Raw genomic sequence first — 24789 nt, forward strand, 5'->3', positions numbered from 1 at the left:
TAAAAGTAACAGAATGCTTGCTACCATGCCCGACTGAATATGGGTCTTTAGCTGTAATTTGCACAATTATTCTGAATCATTTTTTGAGTCATTTTTGTTTTTAAATACTCAAGAGAGTAAAATGCATGCATTTCATAACCACTAAGTATCGTGGCTTCCCTGGTGGCTTAGACAGTGAAGAATCTGCTTGCAATGAGGTAGACCCGGGTTCGATCTCTGGGTCGAGAAGTTACCCTGGAGAAAGAAATGGCAAACTACTCCAATAGTCTTGCCTGGAGAATTCCGTGGACAGAGGAGCCTGGTGAGCTACAGTCCATGAGATCTCAGAGTCGGACACTAATGAGCCCCTAACACTTTCACTTTCTAGTGTCATCAAAGCAAGGCATCTGCTACCCCTGGAAACAAGGAAGATAAACTGAGTTTAAGTATGTTCAGGTCTTTGCTATTCATGACATATAATTACAACATAGTGAAAGTGAAGTAGCTCAGTCGTGTCCCACTCTTTGCGACCCCGTGGACTGTAGCCTACCAGGCTCCTCCCTCCATGGGATTCTCCAGGCAAGAGTACTGGAGTGGGTTGCCATTTCCTTCGCCAGGGGATCTTCCTGACCCAGGAATCAGACCCAGGGATCAAACCCAAGTCTCCCGCATTCCAGGCAGACGCTTTAACCTCTGAGCCACCAGGGAAGCCCAAATTACAACATAGGAAATCTCTAAAGTCAAGTGGATAAATGACTAGAGAAGGCATCTCAAATGTAACAGACATACATATTCACCTGAAGACTTTAATATACACTTACTGGATACCCAACATGTCTTAGGAATATAATAGGTATAATGAAAAATGAGTGTATAAATAGCCTGTTTTCTTTCCTCAAGCATCTTTCAATCTTGTAAAGTAGAAAAGGATGTTAAAAATTAATTTTGTAACAAGGTAGAAGATCCTATGGGGCTTCTTAATCAGTTCTTAGCTGTAAAACAATAAACATATTGTTGGCCGCCTAGTATTAATTTATGACAAACCCAAAGCATTTTTCAAGCTACATTATTCTTTATTAAATTTAATAACCTAACATCTACCCCTACCTTTCTTGTGCTATTATTTGTTGATATAGATCATTGACCTCAGCTGCAGTAATTCTTTCTGGTTTTGATTAAATTTTTGGAGGAGGACCAAAAGGAGTCTTTGTTTGAAATACACAGTGAATTAGAAGAAGTGGGAATAGAAAACACATTTTGGATTCTTTCTGATTTTACATCTTTTCCTCCTAAGGTCATTGCTGTATAGCATAGATTTCAGTCGTCCCGACAGAGTAATAATTGTTAAGGAAGTTCTATCCCTGTGGGATGAGAACCATTTCACTCATGTTAAGAAAGAGATTTCTGTGCATACACCTTCTGTGGGTTGCATTCATGTTGATGGCATGAATGTATTCCATTTCAGCTCATTGAGTTTTACTAGTTTAGATAGTCCCAGGATCCAGATAGGTCCCGGTAAACTTCCCAAATCAACATTTTAGGAAAGTGACTTGTTCACGTCAATATGTCTGTGTGCTTAGTCGCTCAGTCATGTCCAACTCTTTGTGACCGCATGCACTGTACCACGCCAGACTCCTCTGTCCATGGGGATTCTGCAGGCAAGAATGCTAGAGTGGGTTGCCATGCCCTCCTCAAGGGGATCTTCCAAACCCAAGGATCAAACCCAAATTTCCCACATTGCAGACAGATTCTTTACATTCTAGCCAACAGGGAAGCCTAAGAATACTGGAGTGGGATCCCTTTTGCAGGAGATATTCCTGACCCAGGAATCTAACTGGGGTCTCCTGTATTGAAGGTGGATTCTTTGCCAGCTGAGCTACCATGGAAGTCGTGGTAGTATAGCCAATGTCATATCAGTATAGCCAGTGACAAGCCTGAAACTAGAAATCACATTATATAGAAGTGAACGAGTGTTAGGTTTGGAGTCAGTGCAGAGTGCAAATCCTGCTTTTGAAACTCAAAAACCTCTGACTTTGGGCAATTGGTAAAGCATCTGTCTACAATGCTGGACACCCGGGTTCGATTCCTGGGTTGGGAAGATCCCCTGGAGAAGGAAATGGCAGCCCACTCCACGACTACTGCCTGGAAAATCTCATGGACGGCGGAGCCTGGAAGGCTACAGTCCATGGGGTCGCAAACAGTTGGACACGACTGAGCGACTTCACTTTCACTTTCACTTTGAGCCAGAGGTCCTCATCTACAAAACTAGGGATTCTCCGAGAGTTGTGGAAATGTAGTGGAGTAATGGCTGTAAAGTGTCTGTGTCTGAGGCAGGCTAGACATTCATAAAATGTTCACCCCTATTCTTTTCTAGTTCTAGATCGGTACTCTTCATGGTGTGCCACTAGTCTCAGATGGATGTGGATTCGGATGACTAGAGTCATCTTTTACAGCTCCTCCTCCCTGAACATAGAGCATATGCATCAGTATATGCATCCCTGACAATCTTGTTAAGGAATGATAAAAATGTTTTTTCTTTACTTTTTATTCTTAAACCATATCCTCCTTGTCCACCCTTAGTATAGGTGCGGTGTGGAGGACTGACATGGCTTAAAATAAAAGCTCTGTGACTTTGTCTTGCCAGGGGTAAGACAGAACAAATTTCTTTGTTACAGAAGTATTAAACTACAGAAAAATCACAGCATAATTGTGGATATGGCATAATGAGGAAGGATAATGAATAAGTTCTGGGAATTTTTGAATCTGTGTTGCTTACCTCTTTCAAAATCAATGAATATCTCTACCTCCAGTCATGACATACTCGGAATTTAGTTCTTCTTAGTTTTGAACTCAATATAATGTAGGTAAATCACTCATAATCCCCTCTAATATATTCCAATGTGCTTGTCTCTTATATTCTCACTTATTTTTGCTTAATTTGTCTTATATTGAGAAGACATTTTTACATGTTTTCTGCATTTTAGGGTCATTTTGAAAAGATTCTTCTGGTGTTACAATGACAATCATATTGCAGCATATAAATGTATCAAATCAACATTTTGTGCACCTTCGATTTATACAACATTATATATCAAATATATTTCAATTAAACAGAGTTTCTTCTTAAAGTTTATGTCTATGTATGTATAATTTTGTATAGTATTAATCTGAGTTGAGAACAAAGGGAATATTATCTAGCATGTTAAATATTCTAATCTCTTCTTGCTACAATATTTTTTATATTTTAAGAATTTCAGAACATCTTTTTATACATTTTTCCTTCATGTATTTAAATATAAAGAGTTCAGAGTTTGAGAAGTATGACAGCCACAATATTTACATAATAAAATAGGTATCAAGTTCAAAATGAGCAACCTAACTTTTAAATTAAATATACATAGTTTCAATAAGTTAACAGTATTAAAAATATATTAGTACTACTTACAAATATATTTAAATATATATGTATAATATATTAAATTCCTCAATGTTGTTGTTATAGTAGCCAAATTGTGTTTTACTCTTTGTGACACCATGGACTGTAGACCACAAGGCTCCTCTGTCCATGAGATTTCCCAGGTAAGAATACTGAAGTGGGTTGCCATTTCTTTCTCCAAGGTATCTCCAACCCAGGGATTGAACCCACATCCCCTCCTTGGCAGGTGGATTCTTTTCTGCTGAGCCACTTAGGAAGCCCTAAATTCTTCAGTATAATGTGCAAAATTTCTATCAGTATTTAATATGAAATATAGCTCACATTTATTGTGTGCTTATCATGCACCAGTCATTCTTTAAGTCTGTTATTTGTACTAGTTCATTTAATATTCATAGTGGCCTATTAATATCTCCATTTGCCAAATGAGAAAACTGAGGTGCAAAGAGGTTTAAAAAAATGTAGACATTATATATTTAGTATTAGCAAATAGTGTTGAGATTCAAATTTGACTATGTGATTCCAGAGCCTAGGCTTTTAGATACTACCCTATAGTAAGTTAATTATCACAGTGAAATTATTTTATTTAACTATTTTAATCAATCAATAATATCATTCTATAGTGGACTCTAGTACACATAAATAGAGTGAAATTTTACCTCTTCTAAATAAACACTTATTAGATCAATATAGCCAAGTTTATAAATGTATTGTTTTTTAAAAGATTTAATTTGTAGATCAGCTGTTCAAATATGGAAACAATATTATAAATGGTGGTTAGATACCAATGATAGTTACAAAGGCCTGTCTAATCCAATATTAACTAAGTAATCATTAAGGCATTAATATACCTGTATCCTGGCAACAGGGAGTCAAGTAGGCAGAGAACACAGACACATTTCTTCCCTCTTCTAAGGAGGAATAGGGCTGACTCAAATTAAAATATTGAAGTCTGACTTTGGTGCTTCCCAAATATCCCCAGTGTCCTCAAGCTGTTTTAGACCATGGTATTTCATTTTCATGGCAATCAAAAATTTAATTTCCTTAAGTCAATTGATCTTTGCTATGTGTTAGGTACGGAACATGGAATTTAAATGAATAATAATATATAAATGATATTTATCCCATGATGGACCTAAGATATTTGTATTATAAAAAGTTATTCCTTTCCAAGATCAGTAGTAAATTAATTGAATTTGGTCTCTAAATGAGGAGAGACAAAGCCAGATGACCCCGGAGACAGATTTTCTTCTTGCTTTGGGTAGTTTCATGAGAACCTGGTTCAACATACTCAACGAGATGAATGGAAGGGCAGGCTGACATGAAGCTTCCTGAAAGCATCATCCTCCAAAGCCACCTTGCTGACAGGAAATTCTAGATGTACACAGTCGTCTAGACATTGTCCTTTGGTCTCTGCTGTATAAGCATTGATGGGGTGAGCAGCATCCTCTTGGGGCATTTTCTCTGTTGTGACTGGTCTAGCTATGTGTAACCTATGCATCTTCTCTGTGGAATAACAAGAGTTTGGGAAACCTGGGTAGTAACTAACTCTTTCCCTGATAACCTAATACACTGCAGTGTGCCTCTGCATGTGTGTGTGTGTGTGTGTGTGTGTGTGTACGCATGGGTGTGTATGCATGCTTCTGTGTTCATCTGTGCATCCTCTGCACTACAATAGGACAAAACTTGTGCTGTGGGGAAGGGCATTTTGAACTGCCCTCCAGCTACCTCTTGAGTCAACTCCCCTGTATATTTCAAGGTTTTTTTTGTGTTTATTGGAAATATGGATATATAATATATCAAAGCCACAGTTTTTCTAATTGCACCAGTGTGAATACCAGCAACTCATGTCATCTGTTGCAAGGGAGTCAGTACAGGGAACAAGAGCACTTTGTCCACAAAAGATCATTTGCCAATCAGTTGTTTATATGTCTAGTGTTTTGTTAATGAAGGGAATGCTTTAGTATTACTGTTTTTCCCGGATGAAGTAGATGCTTTGGGATCTTCTTAGTGTCACTTGTCTTTGCCAAGTAGGAGGATATTATGCAGGTAGTTTTATCAAATTAATTAAGTTGTTAGCTATGCTCTGTGTGTAGCAGTTAATGTGATACATTAGTTAAATTGTAGCCCCAAAGGCTTGTGGGATCAGAATTGCAAACATAATCTGAGTTCCCAAGTCCCATGAATCTACCCCTTTAGGATATACTATTTCATCTATAGTGAGAGGGAACACTGTAATAACTAACAGATTATCATCATAAGAGTCTTAGCTGATTCTCCTGGAGAAAACACTTGTGTGAAGACGTTCAGTGTTTAGAGAGCACATCTGGATATGATGGAATTTTTCCACAACCCCCAGACATGCCAATCACAGATAACACAATGCAACTACCTCTGAGTGACACTTCAAGCTGCATTCATAAGCAACCTGCCTCATTCAAAGTCAATGAAGAGACAGGACTTACAAGCCCATGCTGAAAAGTTATTGAAATGTGACTGACATCTCAAAGAAGTGGTGTCAAAATGCTTACAGGACCCAGTGCTGAAACACAGCAGGGTTAATCAAAGCTGTGGCAGTTGGGTACCACAAAGGTATTCCCTAAGTTGAATTATTTATTTTATTTAACGCATATCACCCAGTGAGTCTATTGACACCCTTCTACTTTCCTCCTCTAGAATTCAGGTCCCAGTTTGTATTACTGGTTGTACGCCTTTACTTTGATTACCCTTTAGAAAGGAGCAAGTGTTAGTGAGACTTCTGTGTACTAACACTGGTACTATATTACATCTCTTTCTTTTGCCTCACTCCCCCAAGGAAATATTATGTTCCAATACAGGATACGTCTTAGGAGAGGAGGATGGAGCAGCTATCGACAGCCCTGCTAAAAGTTTTCACTAGTACATGAGTTAGATGACTGACTGAAGCCCTTTGTTGTTGTTGTTTATTGTTGTTTATTCACCAATTCATGTCCAACTTTTTGCAACCCAATGGATTGTAGCCTGCTGGGCTCTTCTGTCCTTGGGATTTCCCAGGCAAGAATATTGGAGTGGGTTGCCACTTCCTTCTCCAAGGGATCTTCCCAAATGAAGGGTCAAACTCACATCTGCATTGGCAGGCATTTACCACTGAGCCGTGAGGGAAGCCCAGCGAAGACTTATCTACTTTCAGAAAGACTCAGGAAGGGGATGGTAGAGATAAGTTTGATCTTAGTCTATTAAGTCATTTTGTCTCTTCTTAATAGTGGACATATTTTACTGCTGAGTGATAACCACTAGACTATTTTGTTTTGTTTTCCTTTTTTTACTTAATGCCACCTCAGGACACAAGTCAATCCTCTGAGAAAAACCATATCATAACTATGAATAATAGTTATTAGTAGTTCTGTTTTATATACATATATTTTATGAGGAATGTTTTCATAAGTCCTCTCCAATATCATTGTAAAATACAGAAGGTATATCAGCATCATCTGACAGTAAAAGTAGCTAATAACTATGCCTAACAATAGTAAAGAAGAAGGAGAGCAAAACTTCTCTGAGATTAACAGAATCTGGAAAAGCTATAATTATGTTCATGGTAATTATGCTCATGGTTGAAAATGTGCAAGCAGTTATGAGCTATGTTTATACATGTTAGAAGATAATAATGCATGATGGAAATTGTATGCATGAAAAATACACATGTACATTTCAATCCAATTTGCTGGTCTTATTTTAATTCTGAATTTTGGTCCTATATATATATTGGAGTTTTTCCTTTGTGAATCTATTAATAATAACTCATTAGTTAAAATAATATAGTCACAAATTTCTCCCATGATTGACTAAGTCAAACATCTGGTCCTCCCTAAAATCAATCTATCTATCTGTCTATCTATCTGTCTATCTTTTTTATATCTATATATTCTCTATCTTACAGAGGATACATATGTACAGATTATATATGGATTTCTTATAGCTAAGAGTTTTGCTTTTCTATCCTGCCAGACAAGTCTACAAAAGAACACTACAAAATAAGTGCTAGGTCTGAGAGTATCAAATATATGATCTATTCTGGAATCAGTCCTTAATTTATATTAAAGTCTCTCACAATAATACGAGGAAAAAAAGGAGAAAAATGACAAGAAAATGACTGCATTCCTTGTTATTAATAATTTTAAAAATATTAAAAAGGGATGAGAGTTCAACTTGGGAAAGATCACCTTGGAAAGAAAGTATATCAAATATGACTAGCAATGGACTTTTCTTTCATGAAGAATAATGGTTTAATGTTTAATTAATCTTATCCATTCCTGCATTTATGGGAAGGCAGAGAAGAGTCTGCTTTATAATGTAGAAAATTAAATATTAAAAACTTGGTGCCTACCAGACTTACATTTTCTTATTATGAATGAGCATTTTCACTTTCAGCACACACAAAGAAAGAAACAGGAGATAGATATAGTTACTTAGCTCTGCAGGAAAGGATTATTTCAATGTATCTCTGATACGATCTTGCTGGTAGAAACAAAACATGTCAAAGATGAATAAACGTATAAAACCAAAACAGAAAAATGCAAAAATACAAGATGACTATCATATATTATATAATCCTTAATTCCAAATGTAGCAAACAAAGCAATCCTTCAGCTTTTTTTTCATGTGTGAATTATCTAAAATGCATAGATCTAATACTGCAAAAGGGTATATTGTTTACAGGATATTACAATAGTTTTCATATTTTATTAAGCTTTTTCCAGTGATAATACTGAAGTAAGGTATTAATTTAAAATAATAAAACACTGCCAGATAAAAACACAGAAATAACAATTGAGAACAATGAAAAGAGAGAAGATATTTAAATGTTTAATTCAAATTGTGTCTATTTCTGTTACTTATAGTTTGGGCCAGATGATATATTTTGCAATTTAATATGAAATTTTAACCTATATTTTAAACTTCATTTGGACCTTTGGTCTCCAATGTGTTACTTATCACAAAAGAGCGATTGTAAAAAGGATCAAGAAAGTGTCTATATCAGAGGAGTACCACCTATTTGGAGATGGATGTGAAATAAATTAATCTCCACTGATTGTTAGAGATTCTTTACCCCTCCATGTCTGGTATATCACTCCTGGAAAATGGAATTGATTTGAAAGGAAAAAAAGGCACACTTTACAAACATTATTCCTAAACTTAAAGTATCAATATATGCAATTTAACTTGGCAAATTATTCTAATCTTTTTGTGTGCATTTCTGAACTTGCTGATATCTTGATTTTTAACCCTACAATTTGTTGCCTCTAAGATTAAGCTAGGATAGAAAAAAATTTACATTCATAAAATATCAGCAATTATTTTCGCTCATGATTTTTTCACCATCACTATTAGAAAGAATTAATAATAATTATAGGGAAATTTAGTAGAAAAATTAAGGGAACTTCATACAAAGTGGTATATTGTCACCCTGCTTATTTAACTTATATGCAGAGTACATCATGAGAAACTCTGGACTGGAAGAAACACAAGCTGAAATCAAGATTGCTGGGAGAAATATCAATAACCTCAGATATGCAGATGACACCACCCTTATGGCAGAAAGTGAAGAGGAACTAAAAAGCCTCTTGATGAAAGTGAAAGTGGAGAGTGAAAAAGTTGGCTTAAAGCTCAACATTCAGAAAACGAAGACCATGGCATCCGGTCCCATCACTTCATGGGAAATAGATGGGGAAACAGTGGAAACAGTGTCAGACTTTATTTTTGGGGACTCCAAAATCACTGTAGATGGTGATTGCAGCCATGAAATTAAAAGACGCTTACTCCTTGGAAGAAAAGTTATGACCAACCTAGGTAGCATATTGAAAAGTAGAGACATTACTTTGCTGACTAAGGTCCGTCTAGTCAAGGCTATGTTTTTTTCTGTGGTCATGTATAGATGTGAGAGTTGGACTCTAAAGAAGGCTGAGCACCGAAAAACTGATGCTTTTGAACTGTAGTGTTGGAGAAGACTCTTGAGAGTCCCTTGGACTGCAAGGAGACCCAACCAGTCCATTCTGAAGGAGATCAACCCTGGGATTTCTTTGGAAGGACTGATGCTAAAGCTGAAACTCCAGTACTTTGGCCACCTCATGTGAAGAGTTGACTCATTGGAAAAGACTCTGATGATGGGAGGGATTCAGGGCAGGAGAAGAAGGGGACAACAGAGGATGAGATGGCTGGATGGAATCACTGACTTGTTGCACGTGAATCTGAGTGAGGTCCGGGAGTTCATGATGGACAGGGAGGCCTAGTGTGCTGCGATTCATGGGGTTGCAAAGAGTTGGACACGACTGAGCGACTGAACTGAACTGAACATACTAAGTTGGAACAGTAAAGACATTCTGAAGAGACTATGAGTATATCTTTACCTTATTTTCATACATCTTTCAGTTCCACAGCAAGGATCATGTCAGCTATGGAATAGCATGTTGTACAGTGGGTTGTTTAGACAAGTACCTTTGAGAGATTATGGATATAGTAAACATAAGATTCTAGCTACAATAGGTTTTGCAATGGCTTGTGTATCATTCTTGATTAGGTTGCAGGAAACGACCTTTCAATGAAAACTCAACCCTGCCCACCCAACTATCCTCATGTCTGAGTCTGTGTGCCATATCAAGCTCATATTTGGAACTTCTGCCATTCTCAGGAAGATATGCTCTCTTTTCACAGAGACTACAAACACAAGCATTTAATCCAATTGAATTACCTACTAAATTCCTTTCTGTACCTATAGATGGGCTTCCCTGGTGGCTCAGATGATAAAGAATCTGCCTGCAATGCAGGAGACCCAGGTTCAATCCTTGGGTCGGAAAGATCTCCTGCAGGAGCACGTGGCAACCCACTCCAGTATTTTTGTCTGGAGAATTCTATGGACAGAGGAAGCTGAAGGGCTATAGTCCACGGGGTCACAAAGAGTCAGACCCGACTGGGTGACTAACACACAGACACCTATAGATATGACATACATTCTAGTTGGTAAATTGTATGAAAGTGTAAGAAATCAGAGAGTTATAAAATTAAAGTTGATTTTCTGATCAGGGAAAACAAGGAAAGAATGGATATTACTTCAGCTTTAATTTTTATTTTTCTTATTTGTAACCGATGTTCCCATTGAACCATGTTGCCTAGTACTATATCATCTCAAGGAATATATTTGAATTACTTAAAACATACTCCTCATTCCCCTTCCCATTGTCTAGCCTACAACTAAAAGATTATAACTTTCAAGAATTTTTTTCTGATTTCTTCAGCTAGAGATATCTTCAGTTCAGTTCAGTCACTCACTCGTGTCTGACTCTTTGCTACCCCATGGACTGCTGCATGCCAGGCCTCCCTGTCTATCATCAACTCCTGGAGTTTACTCAAACACATGTCCATTGAGTCCGTGATGCCATCCAACCATCTCATCCTCTGTTGTTCCCTTCTCCTGCTGCCTTCAATCTTTCCCAGCATCAGGGTCTTTTCAAATGAGTCAGCTCTTCACATCAGGTGGCCAAAGTATTGGAGTTTCAGCTTCAACATCAGTCCTTCCAATGAATATTCAGGACTGATTTCTTTAGGCTGAACTGGTTGGATCTCCTTGAAGTCCAAGGGACTCTCAAGAGTCTTCTCCAACACCACAGTTCAAAAGCATCAATTTTTTGGTGCTTAGCTTTCTTTATAGTCCAACTCTCACATCCATACATGACTACTAAAAAACCATGGCTTTGGCTAGACAGACCTTTGTTGGTAAAGTAATGTCTCTGCTTTTTAATATGCTGTCTAGGTTGGTCATAACTTTTCTTTCAAGGAGTAAGCATCTTTTAATTTCACGGCTGCAGTCACCATCTGCAGTGATTTTGGAGCCTCCCCAAATAAAGTCTCTCTCTATTTCCATTGTTTCTCCATGTATTTGCCATGAAGTGATGGGACTGGAACCATGATCTTAGTTTTCTGAATGTTGAGTTTTAAGCGAGGTTTTTCACCCTCTTCTTTCCCTTTCATTAAGAGGCTCTTTAGTTCTTCACTTTCTGCCATAAGGGTGGAGTCATCTGCATATCTGAGGTCATTGATATTTCTCCTGGCAATCTTGACTCTAGCTTGTGCTTCATCCAGCCCAGTATTTCTCATGATGTACTCTGCATGTAAGTTAAATAAACAGGGTGACAATATATAGCCTTGACATCCTCCTTTCCCTATTTGGAACCAGTCTGTTCCATGTCCAGTTCTAACTTTGCTTCCTGACCTTCTACAGATTTCTCAAGAGGCATGTCAGGTGGTCAGGTATTCCCATCTCTTTAAGAATTTTCTAGAAGGTTGACAATTGAGTTTACTCTTTCACTATGGAGAATGAAAGTTTAGCTCAAAGACTATTCAAAGACACAGTTTCACTCTTTTAGTCAGTTTAAATTAAGATATGAGGATTTTCCTGGTGGTCAAGAATTGACTTTCCAATGCAAGGGACAAAGTTTCCATCCCTGGTCTGGAAACTAAGATCCCACATGCTGTGGGGCAAATAAGCCCTTGTACTACAACTGGAGAAAGACCATGTGCCACACCAAAGACCCAGTGAGGCAAAATTTAAAAATTAAATAAATAACTTAATTAAGATATGAAAAGCCTGTATGTCAAACAGAAGGTATTACATAGTTCATGGCAACAATGAAAAATAAAAGCAGAAATTGGAAACAATTTTAAGTCTATAAGAGTGGGTCAAAATCAACAGCAGAGAAGTTAATAATAACTCATGACAAGTACAGAACATAGCATTAAAAAAGTGACCTTAAATATATGACTAAAAATATGGCTGACAAAGTATATGTCAAAAAGACTGAGGTCCTTACTGTATCATGAGGTCAATAACATTCAAGAAATCAACACAAGGTGTTGTGTCAGACAGAAAGAAAATAGTTAGTCTTGATCCTTTATTCTATTTAAACTCAATGCATTCCTGAGGGACCAGCTCAGATAGAATGACATCCTGATGTCTATCCTAACTACTTTATGGGTTTTCTGTATTCCCACAATATTCAGTTTATATACCAGAGTTAAAGATGGTATTTTCCTGTAAGATATTTCAGTGATACTTCTCATAAGATAAATTCATAGATTGGTAACCGTATCATGAGAAACAAGACTTCAAAAGTCTGTCACAGTCAGACCACATATAGGCAATCTTATGCCCATTTAAAAATCTGTGTATCAAATTTTATGAACAAGCAATGCAAGATCTCAAGATAAATAAATAAAGTGGGATATAGGATTTAGATCTATCTACCATAAAAGAGGGATAAGTTGCTTCAAAATTTTGGTGGGTATTAAAATCCTAAAAGATGATGCTGTCAAAGTGTTGCACTCAATATGCCAGCAAATTTGGAAAACTAAGCAGTGGCCACAGGACTGGAAAAGGTCAGTTTTCATTCCAATCCCAAAGAAAGGCAATGTCAAAGAATGCTCAAACTACCACACAATTGCACTCATCTCACATGCTAGTAAAGTAATGCTCAAAATTCTCCAAGCCAGGCTTCAGCAATATGTGAACCACGAACTTCCAGATGTTCAAGCTGGTTTTAGAAAAGGCAAAGGAACCAGAGATCAAATTGGCAACATTCGCTGGATCATTAAAAAAGCAAGAGAGTTCCAGAAAAACATCTATTTCTGCTTGATTTACTATGCCAAAGCCTTTGACTATGTGGATCACAATAAACTGTGGAAAATTCTGAAAGAGATAGGAATACCAGACCACCTGACCTGCCTCTTGAGAAACCTATATGCAGGTCAGGAAGCAACAGTTAAAACTGGACATGGAACAACAGACTGGTTCCAAATAGGAAAAGGAGTATGTCAAGGCTGTATATCGTCACCCTGCTTATTTAACTTATATGCAGAGTACATCATGAGAAATGCTGGGCTGGAAGAAGCACAAGCTGGAAACAAGATTGCCAGGAGAAATATCAATAACCTCAGATATGCAGATGACACCACCCTTATGGCAGAAAGTGAAGAGGAACTAAAAAGCCTCTTGATGAAAGTGAAATAGAGTGAAAAAGTTGGCTTAAAGCTCAACATTCAGAAAATGAAGATCATGGAATCCGGTCCCATCACTTCATGGGAAATAGATGGGGAAAAATTGAAAAAAGTGTCAGACTTTATTTTGGGGGGCTCCAAAATCACTGTAGATGGTGATTGCAGCCATGAAATTAAAAGACGCTTACTCCTTGGAAGAAAAGTTATGACCAACCTAGATAGCATATTCAAAAGCAGAGACAGTACTTTGCCAACAAAGGTCCATCTAGTCAAGGCTATGGTTTTTCCAGTGGTCATGTATGGATGTGAGAGTTGGACTGTGAAGAAAGCTGAGTGCTGAGGAATTGATGCTTTTGAACTGTGGTGTTGGAGAAGACTCTTGAGAGTCCCTTGGACTGCAAGGAGATCCAAACAGTCCATTCTAAAGGAGACCAGCCCTGGGTGTTCTTTGGAAGGAATGGTGCTAAAGCTGAAACTCCAGTCCTCTGGCCACCTCATGTGAAGAGTTCACTCACTGGAAAAGACTCTGATGCTGGGAGGTATTGGGCGCAGGAGGAAAAGGGGACGACAGAGGATGAAATGGCTGGATGGCATCACCGACTCAATGGACGTGAGTTTGAGTGAACTCCGGGAGATGATGATGGACAGGGAGGCCTGGCATGCTGCAATTCATGGGGTCGCAAAGAGTCAGACTCAACTGAGTGACTGAACTGAACTGAAGATGCAGAAAAGTTGATCTGTTCATTATTATTTCAGAGGCTAGAGAGAAGAACAGCAGATATAAATAACAGAGTTGATTTTACCTTGACTGGTAACTGAAGCCCCATTGTGAAATAGGCTCTTCCTTAGAAAAGACAAGTTTCATATATCTGGATAAATTTGCATAGAGGCTGAATGACACTGCAAAGAATTCTGGGTCAGAATTCCTACACTGCTTGGAAAGTTAGACTACATGGCTACAAAATGTCCTTCAACTCTACAATTTTATCATTTCAAATTTAAATTCTATGTCATAACATTAGAGAAAAAGACAACCCCTTTTCATTAGTTTAGTGTTCTATAGAACACTGTTCTATATCAAAGGGAAATGAAAGACTTGCCCAGGAGAATTGGAATAAACCCAGGTTCCCTGGCATGCAGTTTGTGTTTTATCTAATGACTGCATTACCTCTTCTTGTGTTCATTTAGAAATGAAAGGTTATAAAAAGACGTTACAAAGAAAATATCTTAATAGTCAAGGTTAGACTAGTCATTTAATAAACTAATCAAAAGCTAGAAAGAGGGACTGTTTAATGAACTAATTTAGTTCAGGGGTACATGAAGTCTCATGTAGTCCTTTAAAAGGTCCACCTTGAGAGTAGTGTGGAATAATTTCTACCTAAAGACACCTGTGAATGTTCATAGTCAGCTGGGTCTCTTGAAAGATGTATAGAAATGAACTTTATTAAGGTCTGAGAGGAAAACTCAAGCTTTTGAAAATTTACCCTGTTCAAAATTTATTTGCATCAATATACTTTGATGACTTTAAAGTATTTATACCCAATAATTATATTTTCATGATGAGCAACTGAACTTCTACAGAAGTGACTATTTTTAATAAAATCTTCTAGGTCTTTTCAGAATAACTATGAAAGCCAATGTTGACAAAAATACACAATTTAAAAAACAAAAGCTCTAATGGTGCTATGCTCTTCTTTTTCCATTTTCAATATAGCAGAGATTAGGATTCAGGAGAATTTAAAATTCAAAATACTCCCTAAGGTTCTTATATATAAGTCATTTCATTTAGATAAAAACACAAACTTGTAATAAGTAATATAATTCACTCTTTATCACAGAATTAGCTGTTTTAATAATCTAGAATAAGTCCTTCTTTTTGGCACACTAATTCATGACAGCTCATATACATGCCCACCCCAGGGGGACCTGGAATCACTAACCCTGTGGCTCACATAGCATTAAGATGACCCTGGAGAACCAGAGCCACTGAAATTGTGGTTTCACGGCCAATCTCTGGCTGCATTTTCCTTTAACATATGCGTGCTTATTCATTTAAAGTTTTTTTTCTCTCTTTTTTATTTTTAACTCAAAAGCACATTCTTAAGGAATATAAGGCTGAATTTCAGGGTGGCTTGCTGCTATAACACATTTGAAAAATTACCAAATAGCAACGTATAGAAACTGAGCAACAGGCTTGAGAGCAAACAAGACATCTATATATACACTCTAGGAGCTTCTAAAACAATGCAGAAGTGGCATCTGGCATGGGTGAGATGGCAATTTAAGCTCTTCAAGTCTTCATCCAAATTGATGTTTAAGACTCTTTCGAACAACTGATTACTTAAAGAGAAAAAGAAATCATGTTGTGTTGGTTGATTTTTCTGCCATTGAAACTGGAAAGAAATTGTAGTTATTAAGTAGCCAATGACACATGAGGAATGAAAACTGTCCAATCCCCTGTAATATGGATTGGTTTATGAAAATCATTCCTGGGTAGGGAAGATTATTATTAAATATTATTGTTAATAGTAATGCATTTCATTGATTCTAAGCTACCCTCAATTGTACAATGTATTAATACTATGAATTCATGGCCAATTAAATATGCTATCAATATATTTTAAGATGCTATTGATTGCAATATGCAGCACAAATTCAGAAATATCAAAAGGGCTGTTGTGAATTGTTAGAATAAAAAGTGTTTTCTAGTTCCTATTTTGTTTGCTGTTTTATGGCACTGACTTGAACCAATGGAAATATTTCAGAACAAACTGGAAATCTGGCTTTGGATACCAGCTTGTGTGTACCCAATTTATATTTTCTACATCTCCCTTCATTTGCTTTCTACAGATCTCAGCTTATAAGGAGCATTTCCTGTCTTTTTTTTCTCTTTTCAGTCCATCTCTCCGATAAACATAAACCTTAAGGTTTTCTAAAATTATTAAGTGGAACATCTAACCAAACACCAGTACTTCACAGCCTAGGTAATTTCACAATAACACTGGTAGACAGTATTTGGGAAAGAGATACAATTAGTGGTTTGTAAACAGCAATATTCTGAAAGGAGTATGTAAAATGAGACTAATCAAAGAGAATTTGCAAATATAGGCAGTGAAGTTGTCAGGAGTCAATTTGAAAAAAACACTTGCAGAAAAACACAACTGGGAGAAATTATAGTACATTTTCAAATTGGAGCGAGGTGTTGGCATGTTTTCTCATGTTTTTCTCTCGTATAATACTGTCTTGGACAGTGGGAGAAACAGAGAGCTGGTAATGCTGATTGCTGTGAAGCTATGCTATCCTTGTTTCCTGATACTAGAAAGCAAGAAAGGGCTTCCCTGACATATCTATGATGCTGCTTCCTCAACTGCTCTAACCTCCTCTCTACCATGCTGAAAATTCTTAAACTCTAAGCATAAGTGATAAGGTAGAGTGAATCAGTGCTTCAGTGCAGCACCTGTTCCTCTTCAAGAGTCTTGTGTTCCAGATGGCATCATAGTCTAGGCCTGTGTCCTTTGAGTATGTTTCATCATCTAATGCTAAAAGTAAAGAATGCTGGAAAAGGGACTGAGTACCTGCTTTGAGAATTGAATATGTTATATTTAATTTTATCTGCTAGAAATTAAGGGTAAATAAACAACTTACATTGGAAAAGGCAATGGCACCCCACTCCAGTACTCTTGCCTGGCAAATCCCATGGACGGAGAAGCCTGGTGGGCTGCAGTCCATGGGGTCGCTAAGAGAGTCGGACATGACTGAGCGACTTCCCTTTCACTTTTCACTTTCATGCACTGGAGAAGGAAATGGCAACCCACTCCAGTGTTCTCGCCTGGAGAATTTCAGGGGCAGGGGAGCCTGGTGGGCTGCCATCTATGGGGTCACACAGAGTCGGACACGACTGAAGTGACTTAGCAGTAGCAGCAAACAACTTACATAAGTGCTCTATTTTATAGCACTGTTTAATCTCTTGATGTGGATGCTAAAATTGCAATTGGAATCAATTATGGGGACCTCAATTTGACATTTTACAAATTCAGTTCATTTCAGTTCAGTTCAGTCGCTCAGTTGTGTCCGACTCTTTGTGACCCCATGAACCACAGCACGCCAGCCAGGCCTCTCTGTCCATCACCAACTCCTGGAGTTCACCCAAACCCACGTCCATCGAGTCAGTGATGCATCCAACCTCTCATCCTCTGTCGTCCCCTTCTAATCCTGCCTTCAATCTTTCCCAGCATCAGGGGCTTTTCCAGTGAGTCAGCTCTTCACATCAGGTGGCCAAAGTATTGGAGTTTCAGCTTCAACATCAGTCCTTCCAATGAACACCAGTGATAATAATAGGGAAGAATACTAAAATATTTGTGGCTCCATTTTTCTGTGCTGAAATTTTATACAATGTGTTCATTAAAACTCTATAAAATGACTGATGGCAATTACTTCTATATATTTATCCTATATTACTATTGTATAGCAAGGTAAATAGTAAGGAGATCTCATTTATTCATTTTACTCAGCAAATATTTTATCATTGTCTAGGGTTTCCTAGTTGGCATTAGCAGTAAAGAACCCACCTGCCAATGCAGTAGATATGAGAGATGCGGATTTGATCCCTGGGTCTGGCAGATCCCCTGAAGAAGGGAATGGCTACCCACTCCAGTATTCTTGCTTGGAGAATCCCACGGACAGAGGGGCTTGGAGGGCTGCAGTCCATAATATCAGCAAGAGTCAGACATGACTGAAGGGACTTAGAATGCATGCATGAAGAGGACTGATACTTGCAAGCCAAATCATATTCTGGTAATAGAAGCAGACTGGTTGGTAATCTATTTAAATCAAATCTTGTCTATTGAAATCTCAACCATAAGTTCAATGAATGCACCAGAATATCTACCACTATTTCCTCAATCTGCTTTCTCAAGTACAATTTTGTAGGTCAAAAGTTTGGGGTGATCCTCTTGCCTCCATCATAAGGATAAAAATATAACATGAATTATCTTTAGTGATAAAGAATAGTTACCAAAATAGAGATGATTCAACTCTTTCACAGTGAGCTATGTTGTAATGGAAATTGGCTTTCAGGTGCCTTGACATGTAATTTTATAATACATTTTAGAACGTTTAACCTATCCACGTTTTTTTCAGCTCTGTCTGCAATAGTGAGAGGTGGTGCTATTGTTACAGATTCTGCTAAAGCTACTTATGTTCTATTAATATACAAGAATAAAATGGAATTCTTTCTTCTCTGGTGGTCCCTTCCAGATACTCAAAATCAACTTGGCCTAAAAATGTCATTGACCACAAGGATTATTTGATTTTCTTTGTCCATAATTGATTACTTGGCTTTTACTAAAAAGTGCAATTTAAAAATGCCTAAAAAAGAGAGAAAATCTGATCAATTCAATGTAAAAAATTCCTAAAATTTTCTGAAACTGAAAGGAATGTCCATAAACAACCTAATTCCAGTCTTATTTTCAGTAATCTTGCATAGATCATATAGTAAAGGAAAATGAAATTTTCTATGAGAGAGAGAGAAAGAAATTGCAAATCCATTTTATTAATAATTCAATGAAAAATGCCTAAACTTCTTTTTATATAAAATAGCCTTGAAGCCTACCTTTACCATTTGAGAGATTTTGAGCAAAATACTCTGACTTATTGAGCCTTAGTATCATCCTTTTAAAAATGATGGAAATGCACATGCCCTTTTCATTGAACATTGTGAAAATCACATGGTCTGATATATTCATGTTTAGCATATTGTGTGTACATCATGAGCACTCAAAACAGTGCCCATTATTTAAGCAAGTCGTATAAATTGCATGAAATGTTTAAAATATGGTTAGGATGATTTTCATGTGGCCATGCTTTATTTACAGTCCATGCCACTTGTTCACCTAAAGTACTGAACTTAATGGTAATCTCTTAAAATATCTTTGAAAATAGCTAATATAAATCAAAGTAACTAAATACTTTGACCAAATCATGCAAATTCTCCCAGGAAACAAAAATGGAAACAATTATGATTTAAATAAATTAATACAAACCAATATCAACAATATGAATGTCTATTTGATTGAGGAAATGGATTTCCCATAGTGAGAATCTAAATCATTAATACCTGAATGAGGAAGGAAATGCCACTCTCTCACCACCCCACTCCCAGTTTTCAAGGGCAAATCTCGAGACAGTGCTCTCACATGTGCATCTTCTTCTGCCCCAACATCTGCCTTGTCTCATTTTGCATAAGCCCTGATGGATTCTGTCAAATCACACAAGTAATAACATAACCATCTGAAACAATAACAGAAGACTTTCTTCTGACATTGGCTGTCACACTATGTGTGAATTAAATTTGCTCCATTAAAACAATTTGGTTTGTTCTGACTGTTCAATGTTGCCATTCAAATCTGTGAGCAGTCTTACTGCCTCTTCACCACTATTAACAAGTCTTAATCGTTCAGAGATTCAGCACAGTTGGATATTGCAAACAGAGCAAATTCCCCATTTGATTCTAGCACAGAATTTACCAATGAAACTAGCAGAGTGTTCATATAAAATTCTCTAACTTCATCTCCTTTTCTCCCAATTCTCTGTGAAAAAAAAAAAAAAAAGCAACTATATAGGAAATTATTTGTAAGCTGTTATTTTTTGAATTTGCAGTGGCTGTTAATATCCAGTATTATTAAGAATTTGAACAGATCCCAAACATGCGATTCTTACTTTAAAATTAAAACTGTCCTACCATCCTGAAAATCAGCAGATTTGCTTCTCAAAGTGTATGACTAGTACATCTGGTTACCCAATACAGTGGGGAGGAAATCGCTATAATAGGTTCAGGATGTACATAGCATGACATCTGCTCTCCAGTACCCATCTGACTCTAAATATGAGCCCTTCAAATAAGTAATCAAGCTTTCATTAACTCTAAAGTAGTTCCCACATTTGGTCACAGATAATAAACAGGTAACAACTAAGTCAACTGACTCATTTTCATGTAGCGTTTGTTAGTTTTGTGACAAGGTTGAATATTTTTTCTTTATCTTAAATACCACATTCATCAGGTAATTCATCAGCTGATTTCCCTTCTGCTATTGAAAATGCTATTTTCCCCATGGCCTTATTTTTCTTAAAACAATACTATTCTTTGAGTTTAAAAAAGAGTTAAATCATAAAAGAACATGCTTGCTAATGTCAATGGCTAGTGATTTATGACAAGAGCACTTTTATTCAATTATTGTCTGAAAGACTAAATGTACCTCTTGGGGTCCAGAATTTAGTCACATAAAGTGTCTGGCTCACATTGCCAGAACTCATCATTAATTATGAGGACCACAGGTGGCAACCCATGTATATCTTAGCTTTTTCTGAAAATGTGCAGCGTGAGAACTATTAGAGGTAAAAGTCCACTGGTGGAAGAATAGGGGGAAAATATTGCAAAATGATATATCCTGTAAAGTATCTAAGTCAAACTCTGATTTAGAAATCAGAAAACCCAAGGGAATCATACTGACAAGCACATACACATGGTATTTAGCTGCTTCCAGTCCAGGATTCAGCCCTCTCTATTCTAGGAAGGGTCTTCTCAACACTGAGAGCACATTATAATCATTTTCAGTGCTTTTAAAAAATAATTTTGGATTTACACCCACAAACAGATATAATTGATCTGGAGAGGAGCCTTTAACTGGTGCTTCTTAAAAGCTCCCAGGTAATTCCAATGTGGCTTCTCCATTGATGTTTGTTATACCATCAAAACAAACACTTCTCTTAGGATCAGAGACAGTTTGTTCCTTTTTTGAGAAATGCATTCTCTCCACACCATGGACAGTGGGTAGTACATTTCTTCTGTCTTCATCACTGGAAAATGTAAAGTCCAGTGTACAGTGAAAATTGTTTGCATGGACCTTCAGGCCATACATTCTCTTCTGATTCAAAGAATCAAAAAATCATTCTTTTCTGATTCAGTGAATGGTAGTGCCATTCAGTTTTATGGCACTGCCTTTTCTTTCTTTTGCATTTTTTCCATGTATGTAATACATATTAACTGATGTTTTAAGTTTTGTTAGGAGTTACCTTTTTGGTACAACATAAAAGATAAGGAACTCGATCCCAAACAATGGAGAAAGAAGAACACAAATATATGATTAAAAGTCATGAGAGGCCTAATGAAACAATATCTTTATATATCTTGCTTGAAATTCCACAAAACCTTTAACATGGACAATAAAGAAAGAAAGACAAGAGCACATCTGAAACAGGAATGGTGGGCTAAGTGTTAAGAGTGAATGAAAAAAGGAGAAAAGTATTGGAAGGCAGAGATATGAAAGTTGAGTAGTAGTTAGAAGGAAGCTGTGGAAGCAGAGGGGTATGTCAGTTTGGGATGATGTAGGCTGGATGAAGCATAAGCTGGAATCAAGATTGCTGGGAGAAATATCAATAACCCAATAACCTCAGATATGCAGATGATACCGCCTTTGTGCCAGAAAGCAAAGAGGAACTAAAGAGCCTCTTGATGAAGGTGAAACAGGAAAGTGAAAAATCTGGCTTAAAATTCAACATTCAGAAAACTAAGATCATAGCATCCAGTCCCATCACTTCATGGCAAATAGATGGGGAAACAATGGAAACAGTGACAGGCTTTCTTTTCTTGGGCTCCAAAATCACTGCAGATGGTGACTGCAGCCATGAAATTAAAAGACACTTGCTCTTTGGAAGAAAGGCTAAGACAAACCTAAAGGGCATATTAAGAAGCAAAGACATTACTTTGCTGACAAAGGTCCATCTAGTCAAAACTGTGGTTTTTCCAGTAGTCATGTATGGATGTGAGAGTAGAACCATGAAGTGGCTGGGCACTGAAGAATTGATGCTTTTGAATTGTGGTGTTGGAGCAGACTCTTGAGAGTCCCTTGGACTACAAAGAGATCAAACCAGTCAATCCTAAAACAAATCATTCTTGAATATTCATTGGAAGGACTGATGCTGAAGATGACACTCCAATACGTTGGCCATCTGATACAAAGAGCTGACATTAAAAAGACCCTGAGGCCTGGAGACATTGAAGACAGGAGGAGAAGGGGATGACAGAGGATGAGATGGTTGGATGGCATCACTGACTCAATAGATACAAATTTGAACAGGCTCCAGGAGATGGTGAAGGACAAGGAGGCCTGGCGTGCTGCAGTCCATGGCGTCACAAAGAGTTGGACATGACGAAGCAACTGAACAAGGGTAACCATAATTCTGAATCTCAGCAGCATGATATACCACCTTTATTGTTCCTTATTTTCTGGCAGCACCAATTTGGAGCCCCATCTGCCTCAATAACTCTTATTTACAAAATGCTAGTATTTTAGTAGCTGAAAGACTTGCCTCTGCACCATCAATAAATGTGGGATTTAAAATTTTATGTGAAGCAATTTTAGAAAAAACCTAAATGCACTTTGAATCAGAAAATGCTGTGGTGGTATTGGTGACTGATATTTTATGTTACCGTTAATTGAATAAACAAAGTTGCTGATGTGAAAGCCTAGGGAAATATATGTAAATATCAAAATGTGTTCATTTGACTCCAGGATGTGGACAGTTAATCCTATTTCATCTCCTTGTTTTGATACTATTCATTTCAAGAAAATCAAACAGAATTAAACTTTTGTATGGTCTAGCAAATTTATAAGTTTTAATAAACTTTTATATAGTTCCATTTATCTATATTAATTGCCTCAGTGAAGATCCTACTTTGATTCAATATGGAAATAAAATTGCTTCAAAGACCTAGAAAAAGTGCTCTGATTCTATATAAAAAATAAAATTTCAATAATTATGGCTAATATTTCATTGTGATTTTGTGGCTTTTAAATAAACTACAGTTTCAATAGCCCCATTTATACTTGGTATTTGAACTTTTAATAAAAATTATGGTGACTGACAGACTAATTCACTTCTCTCTACCTAGCAGTTAAGAGTGTTTGGCAGTGTGTGCTCAAGGAAAGTGAGCCTAATGAACATTGTTACATAATGAACATTGAAAACATAAGCTTCATATTGCAGAGTGATATTAAGAAAAGATAAAGTTTAAATATTAAAAATTACTAGATACTAGAATATTTGTTTGGCTTCTGAAATTGAATCTTTGCAAATTTTAGAAATGATTGATAAATGTTATGACAGTAAATGAAATGAGGAAAAAGACATTGAAGAATTAACTTATTTTCCTTAAAATATATATTAAATACATAAAAATAAAATTATTTCATCAACTACATCATTAAAGGAAATCAACCATGAATATTCATTGGAAGGACTGATGCTGAAGCTGAAACTCCGATACTTTGACCACCTGATGCGACGATCTGCCTCATTGGAAAAGACTGAAGGCAGGAGGAGAAGGGGACGACAAAGGACCAGATAGATGGTTGGATGGCATCACCCATGTAATGAACGAGTTTGAGCAAACTCTGGGAGATAGTGAAATACAAAAGAGCCTGGTGTGCTACAGTACATGGGGTCTCAAAGAGTAGGACACTTCTTAGCAACTGAACAGCAACAGTAACATCATTAGTGTCATGGACAGCAAAGGACTATATTATACTTATTTTAATAATTCATATTTACAGAATTCTACACTTTATACGTTTCTACGAATGTCCCCATCTGAGCTTCAGAACAGTCCTGTGAGGTAGACATAGGATTTATCATTAAGGAATCTAAGACTTAGAATTAAGAGACAAAAATTAAACTGGATTAATTTTGATCAGCTCAATGTCTGAACAGTTTGTGTAGTGTTCCTTCCCATAGTTATTTGAAAAATGTTTCTGGTCACACTGACTTCATAACGCAGATGTTTATAAAACAAAGTAAAAATACACTTAGTATAAGCACATCTAGCATAATATATGTCTGTAGTATTGCAATTGGAAAATGCAGGAGAGCTCTCTGAAGTTTTCCTTCTTGTTGGGCTTACAGCTTTAGGAAAGTCACAGAAGGTTTAGCAAGAAGGGAAGGAAGGAGGCACTCCTGGTCAGACAGAGTAACAGACCACTGGGAAAGTTATGAAAGGGGTGAGATATGTCATATACACATCCCTTCCTCAGGGGCAGCGTTCCAACTGAAGTCCTAGTCAATGTAAACCGATTTAAAAATATTATGGTAGTTATACCCTTCAAGTAAGCTATGAAACGGAAACTGAAGAAGAAATTCATCCTTCCAGATAATTAGGTGAGTCCTAAGCATTATGCACCTTTATATTTTGGGACAGTGAACACTGCCAGACACACTACTCATTTCTTCCCTTGAGGAAATAGGCCTATATCTCCACGAAGGGCAATAGTAATGATCACAGAGGAACTCCTTTAGTC

At 37.0% G+C, this 24789-nt stretch overlaps 1 protein-coding gene across 2 annotated transcripts in view; it reads right to left on the reverse strand.

Annotated features, from left to right (window-relative positions):
* PCDH9 (protocadherin 9) overlaps nucleotides 1-24789 on the reverse strand; it is a 1167447-nt gene that overhangs the window by 1042603 nt on the left and 100055 nt on the right. The gene's annotated exons all lie outside the window — the stretch shown is intronic.

The sequence above is a fragment of the Capricornis sumatraensis genome, chromosome 12, assembly GCF_032405125.1.
Source record: "Capricornis sumatraensis isolate serow.1 chromosome 12, serow.2, whole genome shotgun sequence".
Lineage (NCBI taxonomy): Eukaryota > Metazoa > Chordata > Mammalia > Artiodactyla > Bovidae > Capricornis > Capricornis sumatraensis.